General features: G+C 39.5%; 1 protein-coding gene across 3 annotated transcripts in view; it reads right to left on the bottom strand.

The window, feature by feature from the left end:
• Nucleotides 1-16,404, bottom strand: part of HDLBP (high density lipoprotein binding protein) — a 61,050-nt gene that overhangs the window by 44,253 nt on the left and 393 nt on the right. The window contains exon 1 of one of the 3 annotated variants that reach the window (XM_026694876.2): nucleotides 10,029-10,544. The exons of 1 other annotated variant lie outside the window; for it this stretch is intronic. The gene's annotated coding sequence lies outside the window, so the exon portion shown is untranslated. Of the gene's footprint in view, nucleotides 1-10,028; nucleotides 10,545-16,404 lie in introns of those variants that run through there. One more of the 3 variants, XM_026694859.2, reaches the window with a different exon arrangement.

Below are 16,404 nucleotides of genomic sequence, written 5' to 3'. Positions count from 1 at the left end.
TCAGTATTTGCCAATTCCACAACTTGGAAAGTCTACTGAAATCAAATATTTAATAAATTACTATATCAGTGAGATGTTAATTCAATAACTAAACAAGGCATTACATATTGCAACATATTGTCTCGTTAAACAAACTGGAGGAACAAGAATAGACTGCAAAACTGAAGCACACAGCTCCCTCTTCTAAACCAGGGGTCCCCAACCTTTCCGGACTGGTGGCGGTGGGGAGGGAGAGGTGATGGTTTTGCATGTTCATTTGCTGCTTGTGCAAAAGTAGCCTCACACACCCACTAGCTGCTTGCACAGCCCAATTCCCAACAGGCTGCACACCTGCCCTGGGCTGTGGCCTGGAGATTGGGGACCCCCCCTATTCTAAAGCATCAACTTCCACCTCTACTAAGTCCAGTATTTTCATTAAAAAGGTATTAAAATTTGTACAGATAAAAATAATAAAAAGTATAAAAGAGAAAAATTAAAAAATACAGAAAAGAAGAAAAAAGAAAAAGAAAAATAGCTTAATTCTTTGTCCCCAGCAAGTGTTTTTGTAGAGAAAACTGGAGTAGAAAGGAATACTATGTATGTTCACTGTCTTGAGTTATTTATACAAATAATAAAGGTTGGATAAAATTACATGAATAAACCTATCACCATGTCTGATAATACAACAAACCAAACAAACTTCTTCTCTGGTAATATCACACTACTAACTAGACTAGAGCATACAAAACATTTGCTAGACCTATACTTGAATACAGCTCATCAGTCTGGAATCCATATCATGTATTTGATATTAACACAATTGAAAAAGTCCAGAAATATTTCACAAGAAGAGTTCTCCACTCCTCTACTCATTGTAGAATATTGTAGAATATCATATGCCACCAGACTTGAAACTCTAGATCTAGAAAACCTAGAACTACGCTGCCTCCGGTCATACATTGCAATGTCCTACCTGCAAATGAACACTTCAGCTTCAATCCTAACAATACAAGAGCAAACAATAGATACAAACTCAAGGTTAACCGCACCAAACTTGACTGCAGAAAACACTACTTCAGCAACAGAGTGGTCAATGTTTGGAATACTCTAGCTGACTCTGTGGTTTCTTCCCCAAACCCCAAAAACTTTAACCTTAGACTGTCTACTATTGACCTCACCCCCTTCCTAAGAGGCCTGTAGGGCAGTGGTCCCCAACCTTTTTTGTACCAGGGACCAGTTTCAAGCACAAACACTTTTTCAAGGACCGGGGAGGGGGGAGAATCCGAGTTTGGTGGTTTGCTTGCAGACGTTTCATTACCTGACTAGGTAACATCTGATGTTGTTACCTAGTCGGGTAATAAAATGTCTGCCAGCAAACCACCAAGTTCAGGGAGCGCCTCGGCCCTGCCTCCCTCAGCCCCATCCCTCAGGTGTCTCCCTCCCTCCCTCAGGTGTCTGCCTCGTTCCTCTCTCAGTCGCTCTCTCGCTGCTCCACCAGCCCAGGAAGAAACTGCTTCAAAGAAGCCGGGGGGGTGGCTTTTCCTGTCGCCGCAGCTCCTCCGAAGCGCCCGTTTACCCCCAAACCCACCCCGCCCGCACGCGGTTCAATCCACAGTGCTCCGTTCTGCCTGCCTGCCTGCCTTCTTCATTTTGGAGCAGCTTTGGCTGATAAAAAGAGGCGAATAGTTATTATTCTCAGCCGAAGCTGCTCCCAAACAACCAAACAGGCAGGCAGGCAGAACGGGGCACTGAATTGAACCGCGGGCGGGCGGGGGTGAACGGGTGCTTTGGAGGCGCTGCGGCGACAGGAAAAGCCACCACCCCCCCGGCTTCTTTGAAGCAGTTTCTTCCTGGGCTGGTGGAGCAGCGAGAGAGCGACTGAAAGAGGAACGAGGCGGGAGGAAACCGAAGCCGCTGAGCCAGAGAGCAGGACAGGCTTCGGTTGCTTCCTCCCTTCCCTTCTCTCATTTGTGTCCTTGATCCCCGATCCCAGCAGCATTCACTGAAGGCGAAGAAAGCCGCCATTTTTTAAAAAAATTTTTTCTTTGCGGCCCGGTACAGAGTGCTCCACGGACCGGTACCGGTCCGCGGCCCGGTGGTTGAGGACCCCTGCTGTAGGGGACGTGCATAAGTGCACCAATTGTGCCTATCATCCCTGTCCTATTATTTTTTATTTTTTCTTATAAGCATCTATCTCATGTATTCAAAACTATATTTATTCTTATACTTGTATCTTGTAAGCAACTGACAAATCAAATAAATACTAAAATACTAAAAAATAAACCTATCACTTCTTATAATACAACAAACCATCTCTTCATCCCATACATTGTATGCAAACAGATCTTTAAAGCATCACTCTATCTTAATTAGCAAAAATCCATTAAGGGTTATCAGAAAAAGCAACAGAACTATTACCAGCTGATAAACCTACTTTAAATCTTTTCTTGTACATTTATTAATCAGATAAACTTAAAGTTTAACAACTGAACTCTCTATCCCCCATCTAATTTCTCATACATACAAAGAATCTTTAAAATATCATCCCAGTCCCATTCAGAAATCAATCAAATATTACTAGGGATAGCAACCTATTTTAACCTTGGTCAAATAAATCAACTTTATATTCTTTCCCCCTTTCCCAAAAAATCTTTAATTCCCTCAGATAATGTGCTAGCATCTGCTTTCTTATATATATATTATAATATAATAATTATTATAATAAAATTATATATATATATATATAAACAAGCCATGCGCAGGCAGCCACATGACCACCAAGCCACACCCACAAATTAGGCCACGCCCAGAACCGGTTAAGAAATTTGAATCCCATCCCTGCCTCTGTGTGTTTGTGTGTGTTTGTGTATGAAAGAGAGGGGAGGGAGAAAGAGGTTAGATCAGATCTCTCTCTCTCTCTCTCTCTCTCTCTCTCTCTCCCTCCCTCCCCCCCTCTCTCTCCCACCAACATCAGCAAGCCACCTTCAGTCAAAATTCATATTAGTGGTCCCCGAGATTTAAAATTATGAGTTGGTGGTTCCTGAAGTCCAAAAGGTTGGCGACCCCTGGTTTATGGCGTTCATTTTCTATTAACTAGGTATAGGATTACATATTTCTAATATCAACTTGAAAAATGGATACAATCCCAACTTCCATTTATGTTCTTTCTCTTTCCCACAGCCCCTATGCCCTCAATGGCTACTCTAGAAGGTTGAAAGACATTATGGGAAAGATTCAAAGTACATTGTGTGCAAGTAAATGCAAAATCCCTCTTTCCAATTTCCCTATAGAAACTACACTGCTCAAAAAAATAAAGGGAACACAAAAATAAGACATCCTAGATCTGAATGAATGAAATATTCTTATGAAATACTTTGTTCATCACATAGTTGAATGTGCTGACAACAAAATCACACAAAAATTATCAATGGAAATCAAATTTAGCAACCCATTGAGGTCTGGATTTACACTCAAAATTAAAGTGGAAAAAAACACTATAGGCTGATCCAACTTTGATGTAATGTCCTTAAAACAAGTCAAAATGAGGCTCAGTAGTGCGTGTGGCCTCCACGTGCCTGTATGACCTCCCTACAATGCCTGGGCATGCTCCTGATGAGGTGGCGGATGGTCTCCTGAGGGATCTCCTCCCACACCTGGACTAAAGCATCCCCCAACTCCTGGACAGTCTGTGGTGCAACCTGGCATTGGTGGATGGAGCGATACATGATGTCCCAGATGTGCTCAATTGGATTCAGGTCTGGGGAATGGGCGGGCCAGTCCATAGCATCAATGCCTTCATCTTGCAGGATCTGCTGACACACTCCAGCCACATGAGGTCTAGCATTGTCGTGCATTAGGAGGAACCCAGGGCCAACCGCACCAGCATATGGTCTCACAAGAGGTCTGAGGATCTCATCTCGGTACCTAATGGCAGTCAGGCTACCTCTGGCGAGCACATGGAGGGCTGTGCGGCCCCCTAAAGAAATGCCACCCCATACCATTACTGACCCACTGCCAAACCGGTCATGCTGGAGGATGTTGCAGGCAGCAGAACATTCTCCACGGCGTCTCCAGACCCTGTCACGTCTGTCACATGTGCTCAGTGTGAACCTGCTTTCATCTGTGAAGAGCACAGGGCACCAGTGGCGAATTTGCCAATCTTGGTGCTCTCTGGCAAATGCCAAACGTCCTGCACGGTGTTGGGCTGTAAGCACAACCCCCACCTGTGGATGTTGGGCCCTTATACCACCCTCATGGAGTCTGTTTCTGACCGTTTGAGCAGCCACATGCACATTTGTGGCCCGCTGGAGGTCATTTTGCAGGGCTCTGGCAGTGTTCCTCCTGTCCCTCCTTGCACAAAGGTGGAGGTAGCGGTCCTGATGCTGGGTTGTTGCCCTCCTACGGCCTCCTCCATGTCTCCTGATGTACTGGCCTGTCTCCTGGTAGCGCCTCCATGCTCTGGACACTACGCTGACAGACACAGCAAACCTTCTTGCCACAGCTCGCATTGATGTGCTGTCCTGGATGAGCTGCACTACCTGAGCCACTTGTGTGGCTTGTAGACTCTGTCTCATGCTACCACTAGAGTGAAAGCACCCACCAGCATTCAAAAGTGACCAAACCATCAGCCAGAAAGCATAGGAACTGAGAAGTGGTCTGTGGTCACCACCTGCAGAACCACTCCTTTATTGGGGATGTCTTGCTAACTGCCTATGCTTTCCACCTGTTGTCTATTCCATTTGCACAACAGCATGCGAAATTGATTGTCAATCAGTGTTGCTACCTAAGTGGACAGTTTGATTTCACAGAAGTGTGATTGACTTGGAGTTACATTGTGTTGTTTAAGTGTTCCCTTTATTTTTTTGAGCAGTGTATTTTCTTTGACAGAAACTAACAGATTCTTCCCATTCTAGTCCTAACTAGAATGTCCTATTTAGAAAATATGTAAAATATCCCTCAAGTTGTGTTTGACCCTGAGACTACAAAGACATGCTGAAGTAATTTGACACAATCATGATCTTCCATTTTTTCCTCAACTTCCCTTTCAAGTTTATAGTCCTGGGATTTTGGGCATAGCCAAATATACGCTCAAGCATATCTTTAGAATTATGAAATAATTATGGTGAAAGGTGGAGAACTAGAAAAAGATTTAAATATGTGCAGACATATTCTATCCTCCATAATATTTGGACATAAGCCTATCAGAAAAATAAGAGACAAACTTTCTTTGGAATATTATCATTTCATAACTGTTAGGAAATGATAAAACTGATTTCATTTTCATATACATATACATATCTCATACATTTATGTATGAAAAATTGTAACATTTAATATAATTGAATGAATATTCAAACTCCAGGAAGGACACAACAGAAAGACAAAATTCAAATTACAAATGGCTTCCCACAAATCTTTGCAAATGATTCAAGACCATCCATTTCAATCACATCTGCAAGAGAAGATTTTTTGCTTGTGGAAGCTTTTAGTAGATCAGAAACATTGATATTTAATGAAGTCAAATAAGAAAGGATAGCGAGTAATAATTCTGATTTGAAATATTAAAAATCCTGTTTTTCTCAATCCAGAATCTTTAAACATTTTAACTGATCTTACCTCCCACAAAAAATTATAAATTAATACACATTCAAATATGTTTGGAAGAAGATAGACATACATTCCTATCACTTCAGAGTGTCTTTCACAATATAAGTATCAGCAAAGAACCAGGTGTAATTTTCATAAATGCCACCTCAGCATTACCTGTACCAACATTTTTCTAAATCATGTATCACAGTGGTAAAGTTTTGTAACTGACAAAATTTGTAATATTAAATCTGTATCTAGGAAGTATAGCAATGCTATAATACCTGTGGAGATATTACTTAATACAACCAAAAAAACAGCACTATTTATCACACTAGCATTACAAAAGAAATTAGTAAAATATAAGAGTTTGCAGTTTAATGTCACAGGTGACTTTTATGTTAGACTGTCAGATCAGCAATAGTTATCAAATTGAAGACTATGTTCTAGGCATCATCAAGTAAGACTTCAAGATAACTGAAGTCATGCTTTTCTACATTTCTTATTAAACAATTCTATAGGTCAGTAGGAAACAAACAGCTCTTTTAACCAGAAACAATAATGCTGGTATTCTAAAGAGCAGTTATTTCTTTAGTAATCTGCATCTACAGCCCACTAAACTAATCAGGATTATATAGAACCTGACCTATATCAAGCCTTAAACATTGTTGAAATTACATAAAAAGGAAAAAAATCTCCTATCACAAATTTTTACTAGTTCACCCAACAGATTTATAAAACTTATATGGCTGTCCTAGCTCATGCAATGATTTTAGATGGCTCACAGCAATCCATAAATCAGTTAAAAACAAAAGTACTCTTCTCCTTAAGTGCAGACGAAACATTCTCATAGCTCAACCCATCTTAGCCATGCTTGGAAAGGAGGAAGAACCAAATGTTCACAGCCTTCAGAAGGTTAAAATGGTAGAAGTCCCTGATCTCAGGTGGGAGGCTGTTCCAAAGGCTTGGGGCATTCACAGAGAAAGCACACTTCCGAGGTCCCATCATATGACAACATTTAAGGGAGGGGACCACATCTACTTTATTTAACCTATTAGGATGGGCTGATCCATTCAGGGAAAGTGTGATGACCCAGGACGTGGCACAAAAGCAACAAAATCACAAAAATAGGTAAAGTCTCTTTAATACCTCCAACTTGGCCCCAATTTCCAGTTATCATTGGCTGGAGAAAAAACTCTCCCAAGAACAGTTTTTAAAGGGAAGAAATTCCATCTGAACCCAAAGTACATATAAACTATAAACAAAAACCAATACAAACCACACTGCAGCAATTAACGAGACAGGGCAGGATAAGGAATTGAAGACTTCAAAAGATAAGGAATTGAAGACTTCAAAAGATAATGAAACACACAGTTGGGAGGATGCCAGAACTCAGATAAGACTTGACAAACCAAAATAATTCATGCTTTGCTTCCAGCAAGGAGCTGTGCGCAAACACTCTATCCTGTTTTCCCAGCTGCAGCTAATGAAGGGAATTAGGGCCTTTTTCTCCCCCGTAATCGTAACCTACCTTGTTCCCTTACTCGTTCCTCCCTGCGTGCCCTAGGATGAAGAGTGGGTGGGCCTGGTCTTCCTCTGAATGCCGAGCCAGACTGTGCCCTTCCCCAGTTTCTTCCACAACCACCGGAGCCATACTTCCACTCCCTGAAAGTTGTTTCACCTCTCCCTCGGAATCAGATTCCAACAGGCGCATGACAGAAAGGCAGTTTGAGAAGTAACCTGGCCCTTTGGCATATAAAGCAGCACCTTGAATTGCACCTGGAAAGAAACTGGAAGGAACATATCTCACAGAACAATGGTATTACTCAGGTGAACTGGGTCACCCAAAATTGAACGCTGCTGCATTCCGGACAAGTTGCAACCTCCAGATAGTCTTCAAGCGCGGTCCCATATAAAGTACATTTGCAATAATCCAAACAGTAAATGACTAAAGCATAAATTCTCAATTGCTAAACATCTGTCACTGGTCTCTATCTGGTGATATCTGAAATCTTAACACAAATTCCAACACTTTAAAATGGGGGAAAATTGTAAAAAAAAAACCATAGCTTTCCATGCAAAGATCAAATCCGAACTGACATTAAAGAAATGGAGAGTTGCCAGATCAGCAAAATCATAAATATGCTTTCAGATATGACATCAATTTACTTCCAAATCTGTGGCCAGCCACAAAAAACATTGAAAACTCGGTGAATGAATGAACTGAAAACGTTCAATTCGTTAACATACTACTCTGACATTTTATTGCTACACACAAAAATATATACACCCTTGTGAGACAACACCCAGTCCAAGAACATCAACAGAATAGGATGGCCTCTATGATGGATTTCAACACTACTTTTGCATATGAACCACTTTTAGAGCAAGGAATTATTCTAAGTCAACCATTCTCATTCTATGTCACTAAGTAACAGAATACAGATTTTGTAATACACATCCCCACTTTCCTTAGATTCTTGTACACAATTCTTATATATCTGCTGAAAAAAAAAGTCAAAATATATAATTAAACTTTGCAATAACCCACTTATGGAACTATATGTTTGCCAGGAAGGCACAGGGTTTTTCGTGAAATAACTGGAGACTGTCAAGAAGGCTTATTTCAATGAATATTACAAAAATGAAATTTCATAAACTCCGAGTATGTGTGTTTTGAATGATTTTTTTAAAAAATGGCATTTCTACAGTAATTTACAGTAATCCCTGTAAAAATGCCCATATAAACTTAAAGGCAATAGTCCATAAAAATGAATCTGTTAAGGTCAGGCCTGTGTGTGTGAGATCTGAAATTTGCCAACAGATATAGAAGCTCAAATTAAAGGAAATAGAATCAAAACTATCCAAGCTTTCAGTATCCTCATCTTAAAGCTTCAGGAGAGCCACCAACACCAAAAGTAATGAACAGTCGCTTATATGTCCTATCATGCAAACTTGGGTATGGTTGCACAGAAATGCTACTATCTCCAATTACTTAACTGCCCTCTCAGTTTAGAAAATGAAGCATAATGCTGCCCAGAGACTTACAGATCAGCTTGAGTTATATTACACCCACCTATTCACCTTCTTTTATAAAAAGACAGCAGAGAATTTGAAAGAACTGGACTTCTCAGAGCAAGGAAATCAGACTTGAACATTTCCACCTCTATAGTCAGCACAAAAGAAATTAACTAATACATTACCAAAACACTACATGCACAGAAAAACTATAGGACTCTGCAAGTTTTAGTAATCCCAGCTAGTGTGGCCTATGATGAGAACTGCTGGGAATTCAGAATACTTGGAGTACACAAATTCTACCTTCCTGCCCTCAATGCTTTTGCATACTGCAAAAAGATTTGCTTCTGTAGAGCCAATCCTCTCCTAGCAGTACCTAAAGAGAGAGCAAGATTCAGGAACTACATACTCCTGCCTGCTGTTTTGCCTTTAGCTTCTGGATCACACATTGGTGAGGATTGGAACTAATGTGGTATTTGTTCTTTTTCAACTGACCTAGATACCAAATTAAACTAGTCAACTAAAGATGCTGGATATTGTGTCCAATTCTTATCCCGCCTTCTGTGTTTCTAGCTTTGGAAGTGGAGAGCCTGAAAAGGGTAATGCATTGCCAATTACCTTGTGCACCAAGCTGCCAAACAACTCCTACCTTATTTCTTAACATTGGAGGGAGGTGACTGTCACAAAAGCAGGAGGCAAATGCGTGTCCGCCCATCTTAAAACTTCAAAGTTATTTAGAAGCTGAATACTGATCATATTCATCAGATAGCAGTGTCATATGGGCTGTAAATTTTCTGGCAAATACAACTAGGCCCAAAGAACATAGCAAACCAAATGCCTTCATCTTACAAGACAAACTACCTTCCCCATGCAACCCTCATTCTCTACTTCTGGCAATGCAGAAGAAAGGACATGTAGATTCCATGGGGCTCAATTCCTACTATTCTGGCTGGAGGGAGAATGCAGGTGATCAAGTTAGTGAAGGAAATGGCAGTTCCTTGTGCAAGCAATCACTTCTGCCTACTTGCATGCAACACTGACCTTATGAATATCACAATGGTGAAGACAGCAAACAACTCCCTCACGATTTCTAGACACTATCATGGAGGTCAACCACCACTTTCTGGTCTACCACCACGCCAGAAATCAATCCTTTACTGTCTCTATTTGCCACGTTCTCTTTGCCACATCTCCAAGGGGAGGGGGAAGCCTGAAGAGTATCCCCTAATGGATGCTTCCAAGTCTGCTCTATGCTCTGGAACTAACTGTGGAAAGAGCCACGGGACTAACTGGCATGATGGCTACTTAAGTCTTCCAGATTAGGAAAGCTGCCAGGGGCCCAGTCCAAAGTAAATCGAAGGAGAAAGACAGAGTGCAACCATGTCCCAAATCGCGTTCCCCCTCCCTTTCTCCTAACAGTATAACCTGAAGCCAGGTAGGCTTACTTTTTCCTCCACGTCTCCTCGTAGATCCAGGAAGAATCTAGGCAGCAAAGTTAGTGCAAAAGTTTTGCGGCTGAGTCGGGAGGGGGAGAAGATCCGGCTCGTGTGCGCCTATGACACGTAGTCCGATCCGTTTCCCCGCCCCCCTTCTCCTCTTCAAGAGAGCGGCCAGACGCGAAGAGTGCGCCCGGCTCGGATTAGTTTCTGACTACTAAGGAAATAAGAGAGAGACCGAGGCGCAGCTATACTGGAGGACACAGAAGGGCACCCGGTGCCAGCACCTCCTCCTCTACCTCCACGTCGGCAATCCCGCCCGACCCCTTTCCTCTTTCTAAGGCATCGAGCAAGGCTCTGTATTTTCCGCTGCCGAAGCGATCGACCCCCGGGTTGTTTCCCTCCCCAGCAATTTGATCCCCTTCTCGTTGGCCCACCCGATTGCCCCCCTACGTGGCACTCACTCCGGCCCGTGCCTGCTAAGCTCGCTCTGCTTGAGAAGCCCCGAAGCGCTCCCGAGAAAGCGGTGAGGCACCTTCTCGTCTGCTATATGAGACAGAAATTGCCAATCCCGAACTCACACGTCAGAAAAGCCGAGCCCCTTCCCTTTCCTTTCCTGGAAAGGCCCGGCCCAGCTGAGAGCAACCGCAAAGCTTCGGTGAGAGTGGAAGCACTGCTTCGTAACGCTCTACACCACTATTCAACTCTGTCTGCTGGTCTGGTTTCCCAGCTGCCCAGAAGAGCACGAGTAGCAATGACATGTAAGCAAGCACATCGGTCCAAGTTGTAATGTATGGAGACGCCAATCATATCTAGGGCGAATCTATTTTTGTTAACAAATTACTTGATTTATGTTAAATCAGAAGTAAAACATTGGAATAAGTTACATGAGATTCGCAAGACCGACTTACTAGCAAACACGAACTGCAAGCTTTATTCTTAAATTCGCCGGCTGGGTTCGCATATTCATGGTTAACGGGATTAAAATTTACTGACTTAATTTGTATGGATTGACAGAATACACTGTACAGAATACACAAACTACTAGTCCATTACATTTTAACTTAATGTATTGTGTGAACAGATTACAGAATAGTTTCATAGGACTTGGAGATACTTTTAGGTTAATATTCTTGGAGGATATGTCCCCCTCTACCTGCTCTGCACACACTGTTCATTGTTGGCCCTTAAGGTTTTCCACATTCAATATTTTTTCTGGAATTCCAAGATACTTTTAATATACAAAATCCCTGATAGCCACTTGGGAATAACTTGTTAACACATTTAACCACTGTGCAAAACATACTGAAGCTATGTTTCAGAGGTTGGTTGTAAGCAAGAGTAGAGAAAACCATTAAAAGTAGCAATGGTATGGTTAAATGGCAGTTGTAAACTACATTGCTGGAACGATGGAATAGATTTTAAGCACATTCTAGTCCTCCACCCCTCCAAAACAATAAAGAGCCAAACACAATAATGGCATGTTGCAGGGAATATAGTTCAATCAGCGATCATTTAAAAATGATCCCCAACATGGCACTGTTCAAATCTGCTAGCAACAGCTGTCAAGTTCTCAATGGGAATTGTTTTTGACAACCACATTCTACAAACTGAAGATTTTCATACCTGTAATTCAGAGCTTGAAATGGTGAGATTCACTTCACACAGCTGCCTTCATTCTGGTTTCAATAACCAGAATGCTAAGAATCATATTAGCATCTTCAGTTCTCTGCACTATATAATCATTCTTGAACTTATTTTTGAATGTTTGCTGGTACTCACCTAAATCTTCATTAATACTAAATCATAGTTTATTTATGGCTAGCTTATGGTTTATGCATCCATATTGTCATTTATAAACTATGGCTTGTATATTATGTAAATTAGGTATTGTAGTTTATGCAATGACGGCTTAATATATGTGAATCATGATAGTCTGCATTTAAATAATTAAAACTTAAAAATACATACTTTTTTAAAAGGAAAAAATACAAAAATAGGTTGCAATCTATGTGGCTGCTAAGAATCAGCAATGACTTGATAGCACATACTGTAATCACACCACATTACAAACAAAACAACCCCAAGAACTCTGACAATATAGTTCAAAGTCTTCTTACCTGCTTCTCAGAAAAAAAACGCTAATTCATGTATTGATAGACAATACATCAACAATATATCGCAGCAGATGAGGTATAAGTTTCTCCTTGCAGACTGGTATAATTTTTGTTAACTAGCTCCCTTACTAGAGAATCCAATTACTGATACTTTGATATATTATAGACACTGAAAATATATAACAAGCAAAGCATATAATGCACTGTGATTGTTCAAAGTCATTTTAACAATCCTGTTGATGTCAACCCAAATATTATATGTAATAAGACAAGAACCAGCTACATGATTACTGGAATGCAACCATTCATTCACTGTTAACTCTGCACTTTTTAGGTAAAGGATGTAAAGGAATAATGATTGCACCGGTTTCAGTGATGATTTACCATCCAATTTTGTTCTAAAGTATAAAACACATTCCTGGTTTGGGCAAAACAGAAAAATATATTTAACAGATATTTCTTATCATTGTCTACAATGTGGGACCACAATATATAAAACAATTTAAAATACAGTAACATAAATTTTAGGCTCAATTCTGTTCATAAATCAAGCATTACCTGTATTAGTATGAGAGATAGCAATCACAATATATAATTACTGTAAAAAGGTGCAATATGGCTTTATATTTTGCACAAGGTGTGCAACCCAGAATTTTGGTTTTTCACCAATTCAGAAAAGTATGAATGTGGGGAAAGTTTACATCACTTTGTTAAGACATGTAATAAAGTAAATAGGCTTGAATTAGGAAATGTTTCATGTGACATGGAGTAGAAAATTAGTTTGAATGTGATTACGGCAATACTGTATATAATGGAGAAGTATGTGCATAATTAATGGAGTGTGTAATAAATTATTTCTCTTTGAACTGGGATGTATGATGCCCCTTTGACTGTTTAATGGATTATGAATAAATGTAAACAGAATTTTTATCCTGAAGTTAGAGGTGAATCAGGGATACTGAAGTTTTTGCATGCAAATGACATCCAGCTGTTGGATGAGAACCTGAATGCTACAATCACGAGTATACATCTGAAAATTAACAAATCAAAGAATGAAATAGGTATATGTTATAGAGAAAATGAACAAGTGCAAATGATATAATAGCCAAAAAAAAACAAAACAGAGAAAAATGTTTACTGAAAGGGGGGGATATATAGACAAATGTTAAGTAATGCAATTGCTGGTAGACAAGAAGTCTATATTTTTATATCTCTATGAAATACTATTAAGTAAAAAGAATTAGGCACAATTAGAAAGCAACTGTGTGATTCCTTCGACAATCATGATAGAGGCATGGCTTTATTTTTTCTTTCTTTTTAACAATAAAAACGGGTGATAAATGAATATTGAATGGATAGAAAAATATATAGAACAAATGAAGTATTCTGAGGTATTTATAATTCAGAGACAATAAGGATTGAATCACAAAACAAATATATTAAAGAGTGAATGAGCTAAGAAGAAAAGAAAGACAATGTTGGAATTAAATAAAAAGCCTCCAAAAGAAAAATAATTTTAAAAACCAAAATTTAATTGATCTGATTACATGTCATCAAGTTTTTGCCACCTATGAATCATATAATTTAGATATTCTCCATGATGATCTGTCTTCAGCTCTTCCAGTAGTGTATTCATCACTACTTAACTAAGTCTATCCACCTTGTTGCTAGTTATCTTCTCTTTCCTTCCATCTTTCTCAGTCTTAGAGCCTTATCCAGAGCTAGGTCTTCACATGGGTCTTAAGGAGAGTAATATGTCTAAGTGGCCTACATTCAGAGTTATTTTTTTTTCTTGAGCTAGAACTACTCTATTTGATCATTCACCATTTGGACTGTGGCTTCTTGACCTCTGCATAGATTTTGTAGGATGATGAGATGCTCTTGGGTTCCCACTTTCCTAAGCACATTTTGAACACCTTTTTCTAATCAATGAAGTACACATTGACTTCTTTTTGTTGCTTGCTTTCTCAATGATCTAGTAAGCATCAACAATAATGTCTCATGTTCCTCGGCCTTTTCGAAAGCCAGCCTGAATATCCAGCATTTCTCTTTCAATGAAGAGCTTTAATCTGCATTGGATAACTCTATGCATAATTGTGCTAACATGTCAAATTAAGAATGCTGTATATTAACGCTCCGTCTCCTTATTTTCCCTTTTTTTGATATGGTATTTATACTAACCTCTCTCAATGTGTTGGTAATTCTTGTTTTCCAGATTTGCTGGTATACTTGGGTTAGAACCTTTACAGAGTCTTTTTGCTTTGCATTTTCCAACTGAAAGTTGGAATCCTCTTCTGAGTATTGAGATCTCATTTAGCTGCTTCTATCCTTAGTGTTTTTAAATGTGTTGTAGTATTTCTTCTTTGTCTCTTTTAACAGTTTACTGATATTTTCTGTTCTAAGATCTTTGTCATTCTTGGCTTTGATTTTTCTTCTCATCTGCAATTTCTGTCATTTGTTTCAACATCCAGTTTCCTTTTATAGCCATGTCTTTGCAGTTATAACTGAGCTTTTAGTAATTCTCCTCATTTATTTTAATTTCCTAAGTCAAATAGTCTAACTATGTTTTCTCCTCAATATTTCTAACACCGGCATTCCAGTTTCTACCCACAAGCAGCACACCTTCCCTGCAGCATGAACTTTATCAATATTGTTCCTTGTTTTTTCTTGCATGGGTCTTAAATGATAAACATCATGATCTTCTGACCAAAAGCATCCATTTCCAGCCCATTCCTGGAAATGTCAAAGTATAGATGCTTCATCTTTCACTGTGCTGACCATTCTCACATTCAGCTTCTTAGATTCCACATTCCCAGTTCTGCTTTTGCAGCTTTGAATTTTATTTTCCTGCAATGATATCTCTTGAAGCTTTAGTCTAGCTGTATCATAATTACCATTGACATACCAGAATTAAAAGCTTGTTAGTTCCTCCTAGTAGCATATTCAATGCCATCAAACCTTAGGGGCCCATCCTACAGTTCTATATTGGCAATAATTTTATATTGTCTATTTGTGTGTGTGTGTTTATAAAGTACAGAAGAGGTTTACCAGTGATTTCTTCTATGCAATATGAAGTGATGCCTTTGCCAATATCACTAAAGTGAATATCCACCTCCAGCATTTTCCTGTATCACTCCTGCCCAATATAGAATCTTGCTTGCTTTAGCTGGACAGCTGAGATTACCTTCATTACCCGGGGTGACCCTGCTGGCCATATGTACCCTTGACACACCTTCCCAGCTTGCTTCGTTTTTTCTCAAGATCACAGTCCCTGCTACAGTAAGACAGCAAAGCAGAACTATAGCCTTCTTAAAAAAATACTATTATCCCAAGGTATCATTCAATATAATTGTTTTTAGTGTACATGGGTTTAGCATTTTTGTGCCTTCAATTCAGTGTTGACTCCTGGTAATTGCTTGGATAAATCCCTGCAGTTTTCTTGGCAACTTTTTTTTCAGAAGTGACTTGCTATTGTCTCCTTCCTAGGGCTAAGAATCATTTTCTGGAAGATCACCCAGATGGCTTTGTGCCCAAGGTGGGACCAGAACTCATAAACTCCTGGTTTCTAACTTAATACATCAATCACCATATTAAACTCGATCATATGCTTTAGAACTAGAAAATTCCAAATAATTGCTTCATATATGAAACTGCTGTTTGGGCCATTTTAGAGGCTGGCACCACTTTAAGTTTGAAACTTTATCAAAATAATTAAAAGTACTAATTTGAATAGTAAACAATGGTTTCAAACACGATGTAAAATTGGGCATGACTCAATTAACTACCTTGATTAGCAAGGGAATTCTGGTCCCAATTGTGATAAGTTAAGGACTGCCTATATTGAATATTCAATAAATGTAGCAATAAATGTACAATATATATCAGGAAGAATCATGAATTGCTCATTCTAGGGGGAGTACAATTTAGTATAGAACTCAAAATTTTGTCATTTTCAACAGCACACAAGATTATATTTTTAACACCATATAGATGTACACGTATTTAAAAATTAGTACAAACAAGTGCTAAATTATCTGCTTTAGAAGTCTCCAACGATACATCAATTAGAGAAAAATTACGCGTCCATAACAGCTGGCCAATTAGTATTTCCAAAACTGTAATTCGCTAGGTGATATGCTGCAGTGAAGAAAGCTACAGTGCCTCCTTTAATGTCGACTGTAAAGGTATCGGGGCGTTTCTTCTTTACAAGATCGATTCGTTTCTACACGGCTGCGAAAGGCGAGGCCAACATTCTTCGTCAAGTCCAC

The sequence above is a fragment of the Notechis scutatus genome, chromosome 4 (assembly GCF_049901735.1).
Source record: "Notechis scutatus isolate UNSWTSFEM ecotype Mainland chromosome 4, rNotScu1.2, whole genome shotgun sequence".
Taxonomy (NCBI): domain Eukaryota; kingdom Metazoa; phylum Chordata; class Lepidosauria; order Squamata; family Elapidae; genus Notechis; species Notechis scutatus.
The sequence above is the reverse complement of the archived record's forward strand: the minus strand, read 5'-3'. Positions and strand labels throughout refer to the sequence as shown.